Genomic DNA, 16,528 nt, shown 5'->3' with positions numbered 1-16,528 from the left:
ATGACTGGCTTAGAGAAGTTGATAAAGTTCACTAAGTCTGAAACACTGAATATGGAGAAGTAACAAATAATATGCAGGAAAGGGAAAGAGAAGTGGATCAAGCCAAGCCTTGTAAGGCATATTAAAGTTAATATTAAAAACAATGTGAAGCCTTATGGCATTTTAATTAGGGGATGACATGGTTAGCTTTGCCTTTTTTAAAGAGCACTTGCTATTGTATGGAAAATAGGAAGAAGTAAGTCTTTTTGTTTTTTGAGACAGAGCCTTGCTTTGTCACCCAGGCTGGAGTGCAACAGCATGATTTCAGCTCATTGTAACCTCCGCCTCCTGGGTTCAAGCAATTCTCCTGCCCCAGCCTCTCTGGTTGCTGGGATTACAAGTGTGTACCACTATGTCCTGCTAAGTTTTGTCTTTTTTGTAGAGATGGGTTTTTCCATGTTGCCCGGGCTGGTCTGAAGAAGTAAGTCTTGAGTCTTGAGAGTATTGCTATAATTCTGATGTGATGTAATTGGAGTTTAGAAAAAAAGTTGGCAGTGGGAATGGGGAGAGGAAGATGGAGTCAAGAAGTATTTTGGAAGTAGAATATATAGAGTTTGCTGGTTTTAGGGAGTAAAGTATGTAACATAGAAAGTATGACTCTCAGGTTACCATCTCAGGCTACTGTCTGAACTATGGTATTATTCAACAATGCAGATACAGAAAGAAGAAAAGTAGGCTTGTGGGTGGGAAGAGGAAGACAATGATTTCAGTTCTGAATAGATCATGTTTAAAAAACCAGAAAAGCATCTAGGTAGGCGTAAACATTTAGTAGCAATTTCTCATTCTGCAGAAATAGTTCAGTGTTGGTAAAGAAACATTAAATACCTTTTAACATTCTAACTTTAGTTAAATCACGTACCATTCTTCAATTGATTTTTTTCTAAAACCTATTTCTGATTATACTACTCACCAGTTCAAGATTTTAAATATTTAATACAGATTATTGCCAAATGGGAATTGTTTATTCTACAACTATTTTGTTGTACATAGAAGATACTCAAGTATATTTTTTATGTAATTAAATTCACTTAATAAATATCTGCAATTTGCAACACACTATTGAGTCACAAAAGCAAATCAGACATGGCAATGATCTTCAATAGGTTTTGAATCTGTAAAACATTCACTTGAACTTCATGTAGCTCTATATCACAAGAGGGGAAGTAGGAATAATCAAAAGAAAGAATGACAAGGTTTTGACTGCTTTAAAAAGAACCAAGATTCAATACATCCTCAGAAACTTAGAAATGTTAGGGAATTCATAAAGGAATAAAGATTAACCAGGTGGGCATTGAGAAGATACTAAAAATATGAAAAAAGATAGATTCTCATTTATCTAGAGATGAAAAGGTCATTCGTTACTTTTCTGAGGGCAATTTCAGGTGAACAGTGAGGACCTAACTCAATCATAAGAGTATCATGGAGAGAAATAGAACAACCATAGTCTACATTCAGTTGGCTTTTATATAAATGGATAAAGTTGATGGATAAAAGCTGGAACTAACACTATGATTCAGATCATAGTGTATGTGTGTATATATGTATATGTGTACTTATATATTTGTAAGTGTTTATGAAGAATTAAGATAATGCAGTCTCTAGAGATACTATTGTGACAAGGGCTATCAGCTTGCAAGAGGTATTTAGTCATATGTACAAAAAATAAATAAATGTTATCTGCATGTGATTACACAAGCAGTAATAAAAAATAAATTGCTGCATGGTTAAGTTAAACTAGAGGAGAATAAAGGCAGAGATAATTGATTATTGATGATGTATTTTTCTTGCGATGAAGCTTTCAAGGTGTGATGAGGCATTGAAGTCAGGCAAAAGACTGAGAATGCCATGACAAGCAGAAGAAAATCTGAGTTTTTGATAGTCACATAGATCCAGAAGCACAACGCAATAGAGCTCTGGGCTGCCAAAGCAATCAGAACTTGAGGGAGCATGATCCTGGATAAATAGCAGGTACAAAAAATGTCTAATGTTCTTTAGTCTTCTCTCTTGAGATAACTGATGAATTCTTAAATTCTTCAAGCTAAGAGGTAAGCATAAAGGTTGTAAAAAGCAGAGAGCAGTGTTTGGAAACGTCAAAAGTACTAAGAAAACAAACAATTATATGGATTAGGAATTGCTGAGGAAGAAGGGCCCTACTAAATGACCCATGCTTTTGGACCTTAAGCGTTATTTCCTAGTTGCAATATTAAAAGCAATGTGGAGTCCTTATGGTATTTTAATTAGGGGATGACATGATTAGATCTGTCTTTTCTACAGAGCACTCTGTACAGTATGGCAAATTGGAAGAAGCAAGTCTGGAGTCTTGAAACTATTGCAATAATTCTGGCATGATGTGATTAAAGCTTATAAAAAAAAGTTGGCAGTGGGATTGGTGAGAGGAAGTAGGATGAATCAAAAGTAGAGAATGGGACTTAAAAAACTGCAACCTAACCTTGGGTCAGCATAGCTCCTGACTGATCTAAAAAGAAAACAGATACCCATATAAAAAGAAGAAAAAGTTATAGGCCTGAAGTATAAAACAACTGAATTTAATAACTCAATTTTTGTGTTTAACATAAAGTGAACATGTCACAAAAGATGGCAGTGTCAGCTGAAATGTCAGTTGATATTATCCAGGATGAAGAACAGAGGGGAAAATTATTGAAAACCCGGGAAAGAGGAAGAAACAACAGGACATGGTTGGAATATCTAACATATATTTAATTGGAGTCCTGTAAGAAGAGAACAGAATGTGGCAGATGTAATATTTAAAGATATAAAAACAGATGCTAAGCCCATCACACTAAAACACATTGAAAGGCAAAGACAAGGAAGAACACTTTTGATAGCAGATAGAAAGAAAAAACACATAAACTTCACAGGAGCAAAACTAACGATTTTTTTTTTTTTTTTTTTTTTTTTTTTTTTTTTTTTTTTTTTTTTTAAGATAGGGTCTTTCTCTGTGGCCCAGTGGCATATCATAGCTCACTGCAGCATCAAACTTCTGAGATGAATTTTCACCATGTTGGTCAGGCTGGTCTTGAACTCCTGACCTCAGGTGATCCACCCACCTCCCAAAGTGCTGGGCTTACAGGCATGAGCCACTGTACTCGGCCGGGATCTAAGATTCATAGCGGACATTTTATATTTCTTTCAGCACTTGAATATGTCATCCTATTGCCTTTTAGCCTCCATGTTTTCAGATTAGAAGTCAGATGTAAATATTATTGGGATTCCTTTGTATATGATAAGTAATTTCTTGCACTTGCTGCTTTAAAATTTTCTATTTGAAGTTTGTTTAGTTTCTTTTATGATAAATGTTTCTCAGCTAATTTGAGAAATACTCAGCTATTATTTCTTCAAATATTTTCTGCTCCCTTTTCTTTCTCTTTTCTCCTTTTGCCCTACACACTACATGTATGCTAGTGCTCCATTTCGCTGAGACTCTGTTCATTTGTCTTTATTCTATTTTTCTGTGTTCTTTAGATTGCATATCTGTCAATACTAATATGTATGTACATTCTGTTTCATGTCTCATACATTTTTTTTTTAAACTTGGACATCTTAGGTAATGTAGCTCTAGACACTGATTCCCTTTGCTTCTCTTTGGGGCTGGTTTCATTTCTTGTTTTCTTGTTGATTTGTTTTATTAATTCATTAGACTAACGTAGTTAAGTCAAGTTTCCCCACAATGTGAAGCCTTTGGCATTGCTACTCAGAAGGTGCAATCTTGAGATTTTGCACAACTTAAGACTGTGGTTTTCGTGGGTCTCTCTTCTACTGTTTCTTTGCTTGCTCTATCTCTTTTTAAATGTGTCTGATTCATGTGATACTACAGTCAGTACTTAGTCTCCACTAATTACAGTCTGATCATTTCACTGTTTTTGATAATGTCCTGGGACATAAATTGCTCAGTAGTTTGATCCAATTAAATTCTGGCAGAGGTAGTTTTTGAGGTCAGTCTTTGAGCTTTGCTTTTCTTATCTTTCCTTGTTTCTCCTGGTGAACTAGCTGGTCTATGATAAAGCTTATTGCTCTTAGTTAAGAGAATGTATTGTTATCAACAGTACCCTTTAGCCTGACTTTCCCCATGCCATGTCAAATAAAATCAGTTTCTTTGGGGCACTCTATTTTTTATGAATGGCTTTTTCCCCTGAGAAAAGTATCCAAGCCACTACTCTGGGCACTGGTGGTAGCCTCTAGTCTTCTTGACTTGCCTTTCTTGCATGCAGCTGCTACTCTACAAAGGAGCTAGGGTGGGGGTGATCAGGTCCCCATGATTTCTTGGCATGCAATTCTTAGGGTAGAGCCTCTGTCTTATGAAGGTGGGGGCCTGGGTGAAGGAAGGGAGACTTCATCCTCTCACCTGCATTCAGTAAGTCAACTTGGAGCTGAAGGAGGTGAGAAATGCTGGCTGCCTTGCCCTCTCAGTGAGATGGGATAATCCTTGATTAAGAACTGAGAGGAGATGGAGCTCTTTCTTCTTAGCCATACCTTCCCAGAGTGGAATTTCACAGAAACTGACATGGGGCAAGTCAGATAGGGGGATACAGAGAAAGTACACTGTGGCTAAAAAATGGGAATGTCTTTAAAATCTATACAATTATAATTTTATAGATTTTATTAGATAAATGTTTCTTGAATTGCCACAAGCTCTTAGGACAATTTTCTGACAATTTAAATACCTTTTAAAAATGGTTTTTAGCAATTTTGCTTGTTTAGCTGGGGAGCAGTCTGCAGCACTCCTCATGCCCCCACCCCGGGAGTGGAACTCCTTGAAGTACAGTTTTTGCAGGTGTCATATAGCTGGGTCACAGCTTTTTATCTAATCTTATAATGTCCATTTTTTAAACTGGCTTTTAATATTATTTATATTTAACGTGATTAGTGATATGATTGAGTTTTAATTTATTATCTTGTTATTTGTTTACTATTTGTCCCATATGTTCTTTGTTTTTTATTTCCTTGTTTTCTGCCTTATTTTGTAATAAGCATTTTTTTCTGATTTATTTTATCCCCTTTTGGCATATTTTAGTAAACCAATATTTACTGATTATACTAAAATAATCACTAAACACAGCAAACAGTGATAACAGTATTGATTGTATATTTTAGTGATTGCTTTAATATTTATAGTGTTTATCTTTAGCTTATCACATTCTACACCCAAGTAATATTACAGTATTTTATGTATAGAAAAAAAACCTTAAAAGAATATACATTCATTTTTCCTCTCTTGGACTTTGTGCTATTGTAGTTATGCATTTTATATCTACATATTTTGTTAAAACCCAAATGCATTGTTCTTATTTTTTAAGAGTCAATTATATTTGAAAGAAATTTCAATCATTGAAAAAAATCTTTATATGTATACACAGTTACCATTTCTGTTGATGTCGCTTTAATGATTTATATTTCAATTTCGCATTGCTTTTCTTCTGGTTAAAGGACTTTTTAAAGTATTTCTTACAATACAGATTTGTAATGAAGAGCTCTTACAAATATTATATGTCTGAAAAAGTTATTCTTTTACCTTTACATTTGAAAGATATTTTGACTGGTTAAAAAATCAAATTTCAACTCTTTTCCTCATCCTGTACTTAAAGGTATTCCAGTGTCTTTTTTTTTCCCTATTATAAAGACACATGCACACGTATGTTCCAGTGTCTTTTGTTTCTGACCAGAAATACGTTACAATCTTTGTCTCTGTTTTTCTGCAGAGACAAAGACACACATGTAGTGTGTCTTTTGCTATAGCTATTTTTAAGATTTTCTCTTTATCACTGTTTTTAAGTAATTTCATGATAATGAGTTTCAGTGTAGTGTTCTTTTCATCTTTAATGTACTTGGTATTAGATGGGCATTTTAGCCTAGTGCTTTATAATTTTAATCACATTTAGAAAAATTTCAGCCATTATTACTTCACATATTTTTTCCACCCTTCAACTTCCTATGCATCGTTTGAGAGATTCCAGTTACATGTATATTTATCTCCTTCAAGTTGCAGCCTGAAGGAGATAACTTTTTCAGGCACTAAGTTAGGGCAATATAGAGCTTATTTCCTCTTTTAATCATCTTTTACAATTCACTGTTCTTTTTGACCTGAATTCTGATGTCTTAAGTGCCAATACTTCATATATTTTGTCTATAATTTTGTCACTTTACATGGAGTAAATTCAGTCCCTGTTTCATCATCTTTATCAGAAACAGGCCTCTCTAGAATGTCTCTTAATTTTTAGTGAGTTGAATGTTTTTATGAACTCCAAAGTCACTTCTCTGCTTGAAGGCCAATAAATGTGAGTCAAAATAGTAACATTGTTGCTTGGTGACTGTGGATGCAGATCAAGGGAAAATCCCTGTAAGTTTTAAATGCATAAAGACTAAAGACTCTGGAAAATTTCAACATTATATTGTGCAAAGAAAGGGCAATAGAAAACAAAGGAAGAAAAATACGACGCTTAGCTCGCATATATAATTAAGGGAAACATCTGATTAATAGTTCCATCTAAAGAATTTGGAAGTGATTTGTTTTTCACAATACATAGCTACACTATCAGGGTAAGGGACAAGGGATGAGGGACACGTGTATTTTATGTGACACATGTATTTTATGATAAAATTCCATCAAATAGTGAAAATGAATGAAGCGTATGTAGACATTAAATATAAATGATTGATATTTTTAGAAATAAGTCTTTGAGTAGGCAAAATATACAAAGCAGAATCAATAAGACCTAGAAATAGTGCAATGGCATAAAATATTTATTACAATGGGGAGAGTGACATTTCACAGATTAAGATTTCTGATATAGTAGACAAATAAGAGATGGGTTGTGTCTGTGGATGTTGAATTTGCCATGACTAATGATGGAACTAGAACGAAAGATTTAGATAGTTTACCAAAAAGAGACATCTTCAGTAAACTGGGGGAGTTAGATGGAAGCAATGGCATTTTGAGTGACATAGGCTTCTTACAGATGCTTCAAAGGATCTATAGGCTTTTGAAAGTAATAAGTAGACTATGTTGTAAAAGCTATAGGTAGAGGGATGAAGATAAGGGTTTGGTGGGTGACACAGGTAAGACTCAGGGCATCTGAGAGCACCAGAGAGAAATGAAATTGAGCCAGATTAGCAAAGAGGTAGGCCATTGAGATTACAATCCCCAACTCCATCTTCGAAGCACCTACCCTTATTATGCAGAACTCATCAACTTTAATCAGCAGACTTCAGCAGAGGGTAACTGCATGGATTCTCAACAACAAGCTGGAAAAGCGGTATTTTAGCTAGTGCCAATATCTGTACTCAGGGACTAAATCAAATAGCAAAACTCCAGAAACCAAAGAGGTGTCAGAAGTCATATCAGAAAATATCTTTAATGTTTTCTATGAGGGAGATGCACCTGATAGGTATCTTCCAGAGAAAAATACTGAAGATAGGTACATTAGGCCATTCTTGCATTGCTATAAAGAAATACCTGATACTGGGTAATTTATAAAGAAAAAAGTTTTAATTGACTCAGTTCTGCAGGCTGTACAAGCATAGTGCTGCCATTTGCTTGGCTTCTGGGGTAAGCCTCAGGGAGATTATACTCATGATAGAAGGCAAAGCAGGATCAAGCCCTTCACGCAGTGAAAGCAGAAGCAAGAGAGATGTGGCTGGAGTGCTACACACTTTTAAACAACCAGATTTCACTGTTGGTGTATAGCAGAGCTACTGATTTGTCTATCATGAGGACATCACCACGCTGTGAGGGATCAGTTCAATACCTCCCACTAGGGACTGCCTCCAATATTAGGGATTAGAGTTCAATACAAGATTTGGTGGGGGCATCTATTCAAACTCTATCTGTAGGCAAGAAGGATAATTCAGAAAATATTAAACATTTACACTTTTTGACACTGAAAGATACTTGGTTTTTTAATTAGGAGAAATCGTCTTAGCTTCATAATTCTCCTGTCTACATTCTCTACCCCAAACGGTACAGATTTTGATGACATTAAAATTTATTTGAGAAAATTTAGAAACTATATATAAAACACTTTAAATATATGTTAATTATTTATTCCATACAAATTACACACACACACACACACACACACACACACACACAAACACACACAGAAAAATGTGGTCTTTCTCTCTCTTTTTCCCCATCTTCTTCTTTTATTCATCATTGTATTCTAGCTACTTAAACAATTTCTGGATCAGGTAGATACATATTTGTCAATTAAATGAATACACATATAACTTAATAAATAATAAAAAAAGTCACAAAACAAAATAAGGAATGATTATAACAAAATAATCAGGGATTTTGCTCTACTCTATACTGACAAGTTTCTGTATCTGTATGATTTTCTGAGAAAATAAATGTTTTCAAAATTTATAGCAAATGAGACTTAAAACTCAAAAGGCAAATTATATAAGATCAGACACAACAGTTTCAAAGAGCTACTCCCACCCCAAAGGCATCACACCAAAATATTTCTATAGATTTAGTCTATCAAAATTTAAAGTAACATATAATTTCTTCACAATTTATAATCTTCCAGAATTTCTATAATTTCAGATCTTAGATTTAAGTTCTTGATCCATCTTGAGTTGATTTTTGTGTAAGGCGAGAGACGAGGATCCAGTTTCATTCTTCTACATGTGACTTGCCAATTATCCCAGCACCATTTGTTGAATGGAGTGTTTTCGTTTGCTTTGTCAAAGATCAGTTGGCTGCTAAGTATTTGGGTTTATTTCTGGGTTCTCCATTTTGTTCTGTTGGTCTATGTCCCTATTTCTATAGCAGTAACATGCTGTTTTTGTGATTATGGCCTTATAGTATAGTTTGAAATCAGATAATGTGATGTCTCCAGATTTGCTTCATCTGGCTTTGGCTAAATGCAGGCTCTTTTCCAGGTCCACATACATTTTGGGATAGTTTTTTTTTCTAGTTCTGTGAAGAATGATGGTGGTATTTTGATGGGAATTATATGGAATTTGTAGATTTCTTTTGGCAGTATGGTCATTTTTACAATATTGATTCTACTCACCCATAAATATGGGATGTATTTCCATTTGTTTGTGTCATCTGTGATTTCTTTCAGCAGTGTTTTGTAGTTTGCCTTGTAGAGGTCTTTCTCTTTGGTTAGGTATATTCCTGAGTATTTTATTTTATTTTTTTGCAGCTATTGTAAAAGGGAGTGAGCTCTTAATGCGATCCTAAGCTTGGTCACTGTTGGCGTATAGAAGAGCTACTTATGTGTATATATAAGTTTTATATCCAGAAAGTTTGCTGAATTATTTTTTAGTTCTAGGAGCTTTTTAGAGGACTCTTAAGGGTTTTCTAGGTATACATTCATATCATCAGCAAACAGCGACAGTTGGAGTTTCTTTTATGATTTGGATGCCCTTTATTTTTTCTCTTGTCTGATTGTTCTGGCTAGGACTTCCAGTACTATGTTGAAGAGAAGTGTAAAGTAGGCATTCTTCTCTTCTTCCAGTTCTCAGAGGGAATGCTTTCAACTTTTACCCATTCAGTATTATGTTGGCTGTGGGTTTGCCATAGATGGCTTTTATTATATTGAGGTATGCCTCTTGTATGGTAATTTTGCTGAGAGTTTTAATCATAAAGGGATGCTGGATTTTGTCAAATGATTTTTCTGTGTCTACTGAGATGATAATATGATTTCTGTTTTTAATTGTTTATGTGGTGTATCACATTTATTGACTTGCATATTTTAAACCATCCATGTATCCTTGGTATGAAACCCACTTGATCATGGTATATTCTAGAAAATAGCATTAGGAAAACCTTTCTAGATACTGGCTTAGGCAAGGATTTCATGATTGGGAACCCAAAAGCAAATGGAATGAAAACATAAGTAAGTAGCTGGGACTAAATTAAAGAGTCTTTGCATGGCAAAAGTAACAGCAGAGTAAACAGGCCACAGAGTGGAGAAAATCTTCACAATCTACACATCTCACCAAGGACTAATATCCAGAATCTACAATGAACTCAAACAAATTAGCAAGAAAAAACAATCCCATCAAAAAGTGGACTAAGGACATAAATAGACAATTCTCAAAAGAAGTTATACAAATAGCCAACAAACATTAAAAAAAAACTGTTCAACATCACTAATGATCAGGGAAATGCAAATCGAAACCACAATACGATACTATCATACTCCTACAAGAATGGCCATAATCAAAATATAGTAGATGTTGGCATGGATGTGTTGAACAGGGAACACTTTATATTGCTGATGGCAATGGTACAACCACTATGGAAAACAATGTGGAAATTCCTTAAATAACTAAAAGTAGAAATACCATTCGATCCAGTAATCCCACTACTGGGTATCTACCCAGAGGAAATGAAGTTGTTATATGAAAAAAATACTTGCACATACATGTTTATATCAGCACAATTTGCAATTGCAAAAATGTGGAACCAACCCAAATGCCCGTCATCAATGAGTGGATAAACCGGTATACATATTTGATGGAATACTACTCGACCATAAATGAATTAATGGCATTTTCAGCAACCTGGATGAGATTGGACACTATTATTCTAAGTGAAGTAACTCAGGAATGGAAAACCAAATATCTTACATTCTCACTTACATGTAGGAACTAAGCTATGAGGATGCAAAGGAATAAGAATAACATAATGGACTTTAGTGATGCAGGGGAAAAAGGTGGGAAGAGGGTGAAGTATAAAAGACTACAAATTGAGTGTAGTGTATACCGCATAGGTGATGGGTGCACCAAAATCTCATAAATCACCAGTAAAGAACTTACTCATGTAGCCAAACACCACCTTTCCCCTAATAACCTATAAAAACTTTAAAAATTTAAAAAATACATAGAATTTTTATCCCTAAAAAGTAAGTAAAATCTTTCAAACAAACAAGTAAATGGTACTTCAAATTTCTTTGACAAAGTCTGCAAAACCTTGATAAGAAAATCATAAAAAATAACACAGAAAAGAATATAATGAACTAATAAATGTCAATTAAAATATCCTTAATAAAGTATTAGCAAATAGAATACAGAAGCATGTTAAAAATAAACTAAAACACAGCCAACTGGGATCCACAGCCAAAATACAGAGATGGTTTAAAAGTAGAAATTCCATTAATATAATTAAACATATGAAGAAGAATCATGTTATCATTTTTCATAGAGGCTGAAAATTCAGCATCAATTACTGATTAAAATTATTATTTATTATTTACTTTTTATTTGTATAAACTTAAGGGATTGAAGTGCAGTTTTGTTACATGGTTATATTGTGTAGTGAAGTCTGGGCTTTTAGTATATCTGTTCTTAATAAAGTAATAGTAAGTTGATAGCATGTAAAACATGTACATCTTAACCCAAAACTCAGAATTATGACTGATATGGTAATACAAGAAACATTTCCATTGGAGTCAAGCACAAGATATAGCTCTCCAAATTTCTTCTATTTAACATTTTTCTGGGAAGACTAGTCAAAGCAATTGGAAAAGAGGAAAAAATTGATATTAAATGCACATAGTTCATAAATGGAAAAAACAAAACTAACACGGTTGGGATTCCTAGAAAATATTATTTTTACTCTTATTCAAATGGTTGTGTAATCTAGAAAAAGTTATTTGTTTGCAACTAATTTCTTTTCATATAATGAGGTGACTGAGAGGGGAAGTAGTGGCATGCATTTCTGAAATGACAGAATTATTTTTTTTGTAAGTAGCCAATGAATTTCTCTACCAGCCTTCCTCATATCCTCTTATGCTATTTGAAAATGTTGGTTAAACAATACATGGTATTTCTACTGGCTTTGTTATTTTTTTCTGTTTAATATTTGTATTTTAATAAAAACGGATCTCAAATGGTTATTTCGTGGTGCTAGTTGGAGAATTCAGCTATTATTTGATATTAGTCTTAAGGCATTTTCTTGTCCACTTGTAGGAGGAAATTTCCATTTAAGGGTACATTCTCAGAAGGGATAAAACATGAAATAGTGGTGAAAGAACACTGTCTGGCCAGCTAGACTGGCTTATTTAATCTAATTGCAATAAATAACACAATTTATTTTTTAAAAAGAAATTTTAATGACCACTGTCCAAATTTGAAGAGACTTAGAAAAAGGATATTTCTCGCAGTTAAAAAAAGGTATTTTTTTGATATAATCTATTTAATATTTTGCCAGCTTTTCATTTTAAAAAGTCATATATTTTAAATTCAGTCAATTTGAGAGTTGGTTTTCTCAAAACTATATAAAATGCTTCATGAATGTGAAAGAAAAAATAGAAAAACTAAGCCTTGCTGAACTTTCAAGGAAGAAGATTAATTATTTTTCAATTTCAATTTAAGAGAAGTAGCTCACTTGTTGCTTTGTTTTGCTTCTAGAATGTAATTTATCTTGTGCCAAAGAGAGGCAAGAATGAATCCCAATCAGACAGTGAATTCAGAAAACATGTTTTTTACTCAAACACCACTAAAATGATGACAAGAATAAAAAATATTAAGAAACATATAAGACAAAAGAAAATAGTCAAGGGTGAGAGGGCAGATAAGAGCATATAATAAAGATCAACATAATATTTTAAAGTGTATGTAAAACAGACAAGTGGCAACTCATTAAGACTAGAAAAATTTAAATTTTAGTTGTTATTTCATGCCGAGGATCAATCAATAAATAATTTGATTTATTCGAAGGATTGGAGAGTTGGCAGCAACTGCATGTCAGATATGGTGCTGGGTAGAGGCAGGAAGAACACTGAAAGTAGGTGACACAAAGCAGTTAAGCCACTTACTCTACCTGCACTCCAAACCACCAGCAGAAGACTCCCTCCTCAACTCCAGCAGAGGTCTGGATGTTTATTTTGCTGGGAGGACAAAACAGAAGGACTCTGGTTCAGGAACAATGGGCACGTTTGAACATGGTGGATCTGTACTCAACTCTAGGTTTATATTTCCTAGATTGTGGACTGGAAGGTTCCTCAGGGAAAACTGGTAGAACCAAGAGGAAAGCTATTTAAATATTGGTCATTGGTCTCTCTTCAGTAATCCTGCATACTGAGGCTCTCAGCTGATAAGCCCCTTCCCATCCCATCTATAGTCATTTCCCTGATGACTACTAGCTAGTGGGCCTATGAAAAATTGCTCAACTTCATTGGGCATGAAGGAAATGAAATTTAAAGCTACAGTGATATATCACTACACGCTTGCCAGAATACTGAAAATGAAAGCATCAGGAAGAAGAAAAGGTGGAACAGACTTCTCACATATTGATGGTAGATGTACAAATTGGTACAATTGCTTTGGAAAACTGAGAGTACTCCTAAACCTAAATGCCCTATGATCCTGAAATTCACCCTACATGAAAAGCCAGTGAAAATGAGGGCATATATTCACCAAAAGACATATACGGTAAAGATTATAGCAGTTTGATTCATAGTAGCCCCTCCAAAAAAACACTAAATGCCCAACAACAGTTAAATGGATCAATAAAGAGTGCTGTATTTATATAATGAAATGGCTACACTATGCTAAAGAAAATCATTCTGTTATTTGCAATATTACTGATGAATCTCACAGATATATGGCTGAGTGAAAGAAGTCAGACACAAAAGAGTACATAATACTTGATTCTATTTGTATGTTGGTCAAAAACAGGCATAATGAGTCTATGATGAGAGAGGTCAAAATATCAGTTACCTATGAAGATGTTGACTGAGAGAAGGCAGCAGGAAGTCTTTGAGGTGTTGGGAATAATTTATATCTTGATTTGGATTATGGTACACAGTGTCTACATATGCAAAATTTATCAAGATATACACTGAAGTTGTATGCAGTTCACGGCTTATAAACTGAATCTCCACAATAAGAAAAAGAGCGCAAATGAAAAAGCAAATTAGAGTATCCTTCCAGAAGATTGTTACAGTTCTCAAGCCTATTAACCAAGACTCATTCTGGCTGTGTTTTCAAGCACCTATAGTGTGACTGCACCTCCTCTCTTTTTGGCAGATCCACAAGGGCCTGTGACTTCCTGTGACTGATAAAATGTGAATAAAAGTGATATGAGTTCTTTCTGGGTGGAAGTTTTGAATAGTCAGAGTGTGGCTTGCCATGTTGCCTTTCCCCTGCTTAATTCAGTCTTGAGATCCTTCAGAGGGTGGAGACTCAGTTCCCCTAACTTCTGAGTAAGAATGATGAGGAGCTGAGCCCTTAGCTAGTCTCTTTTAGACTCATAATATCAGTGAGAGAGAAATATCTGCTGTATTAAACTACTGATATTTGGGGTTGTTTTCTGCTGCAACACAGTATAATTCATTTTGACCAACTCTAGAGTCCAGCTTCCTAAAGGAGAGAAAGGGGATAAAAGGAGTGAGAAAAATGTCAAAGAAATAAGGTAAAAACATTTCCCAGAAAGGAGCAGGGGGCTGGGAGGGGAGTAGGGGGTCCTTTAATTTCCAGATTGAAAGACTCTCCCAATGCTGACTATAAGGAAGGAGTGGAACAAGACCCACACAAGGCATGTTTTGTGGCACTGTAGAATACTGAAGTGAAAAGATTATACTAAAAGCTCATAGACAGGGATACAAAAGGATCGCAAACAAAGAATTAAGAATCAAAGCAGACTTGGACTTCCCACAATAAATTCTGGAAGCTAGAAGACAATGAAATGCCTTTTAAAATTCTGCAAAACATTTACAGTTTGGTTTTAAATCCCAGCCAATCTTTCCATCAAATGTGAGTGTGAAAATAAAGATATTTTAAGAGAGGCAATTCTTCAAGAAATGTATTTCTAGCTTACCTTTTCTCCCAAAACTCTTTCAATATATGCTGCACTAAAATAATCTAGAAAGATGATACAGTATGGTACAGTATCTCACAATTTTGCCCACTCTCCTTTCTTAGCAACAGAATTACTGAAATTAAGACAAATTGCCTATCATGCCTTTCTTGAAGGTAGGTATGGCCATTTGAGTAAGTTCCACTTATGGAATTTAAGTGGAGGTAGTCAGCTTTTCCTTTGTTTTCTGTAGTGTACACATAATAGCTGAAGCTCCATCATCCATCTTGTATTAGAACCTGGTGTCCCAGGAAATAAAGAGCAAGCACGGCAAAGCAATGCAATCTGAGGGTTCTTATTCCCTAACAACGTAGTTTCCTTTCTACCAGAGGACCATTCTTTTGTCCATGATATAAGTAGACTCATTTCATTTAATCCTTTGTGGTGTTTTTCTGTTTTTCAGAGATGAGGGAATTTCTAAGTCAAAGAAAGGGATTCTGTGAGAGGGGATTGAACACAGGAGAATGGCAGAGGAAATCCCCAGGAATGATAACAAAGGGAAATCTTAAGTTTTGAAGCAACAGTGTTCCAAAAGGGCTATATCTTATTTTTCTTATTATAGAAAGTCAATACAAAATATCCAAAATTTAAAAGCTGAGATTTAATGATATAAACATGTTATTTGGGAATATGAGCTAAATACCGGGGGAAACATTGAAGAGAACCAAAATGAGTTTCCTTGGGGGAATGACAAGCAAGAGTGAAAAAGGGTGAAAATCGGTGGCAAAGGACAATGCTGTTTTCCATTATGTGCTTTGGTGAACTATTAGATAAATTAAATTCTGTAAAGGTCCTTATTATTTGCTGTATTTGCTGTACTTATAGTGATACATGGCATAAATAATTTTTTAAAAGAAACTGAGTATTTGTAACCATGATTTGCATTTCCAACTGCATCTGAACCGGAATGGTAAGGAAATTCTACTGTTTGTGCTAGTTGACTTACTGGAAGGTAGTTTAAAGAAATGGCATTCTTAAATTGAGAGACAAAGGTCAAAGACAAGCAATGCCTTAGCTGTTAAAACGTATATCATGAAGCACAAATCCTTAACGGCATACAGTGGCAGTCCATGGGGAGTGAAGAGCGGTGCCTTTGGTTTGTATCTGTGACTTATTGCTATGACATGACACTATTACATTTTGGTTTTTAGCATTTTTAAAGAGGAAGTAATAGTTATGAGAGATGAAGAACTCAGAATTAAGTACTGTAGTTATACACAGAAGGGTAATTTGGTTTTGATGTATTGGCCTGGGCCTGTTAACTAATAATACCAAATTTTAAGTAGCATCTCACCAGTATGAAAAAAAGGTTGCATCATTATTAATGTCTAAACTATAGTGTGTTTCACACAGGATTATGGTAAAGGTCAGGCCATGTTTCTCTGAATTAAAAGCTATTCTGAGCTATCGCATTCCTAATCAACTCAGACCTAAAGGTGCATAGCTCAGTTATAATGAGGCACAATAAATTTAAATAAACTGCAAGGTACTGTATAGTGATTTATATGTGCACTGTGGTATCCTTTTAACTCATTAGCAATGAATGATACTATGTGTTTGCAACTGTTTTTTTGCTGTATAACTATTTTTTAATCACAATATTTCTTAGGAAAAGTGCCTTATGCTCCCATTTTCTTTCTGTATGTGTAAAGT

The sequence above is a fragment of the Saimiri boliviensis genome, chromosome 1 (genome assembly GCF_048565385.1).
Source record: "Saimiri boliviensis isolate mSaiBol1 chromosome 1, mSaiBol1.pri, whole genome shotgun sequence".
NCBI classification, from domain to species: domain Eukaryota; kingdom Metazoa; phylum Chordata; class Mammalia; order Primates; family Cebidae; genus Saimiri; species Saimiri boliviensis.
This window is presented reverse-complemented; position numbering follows the sequence as displayed.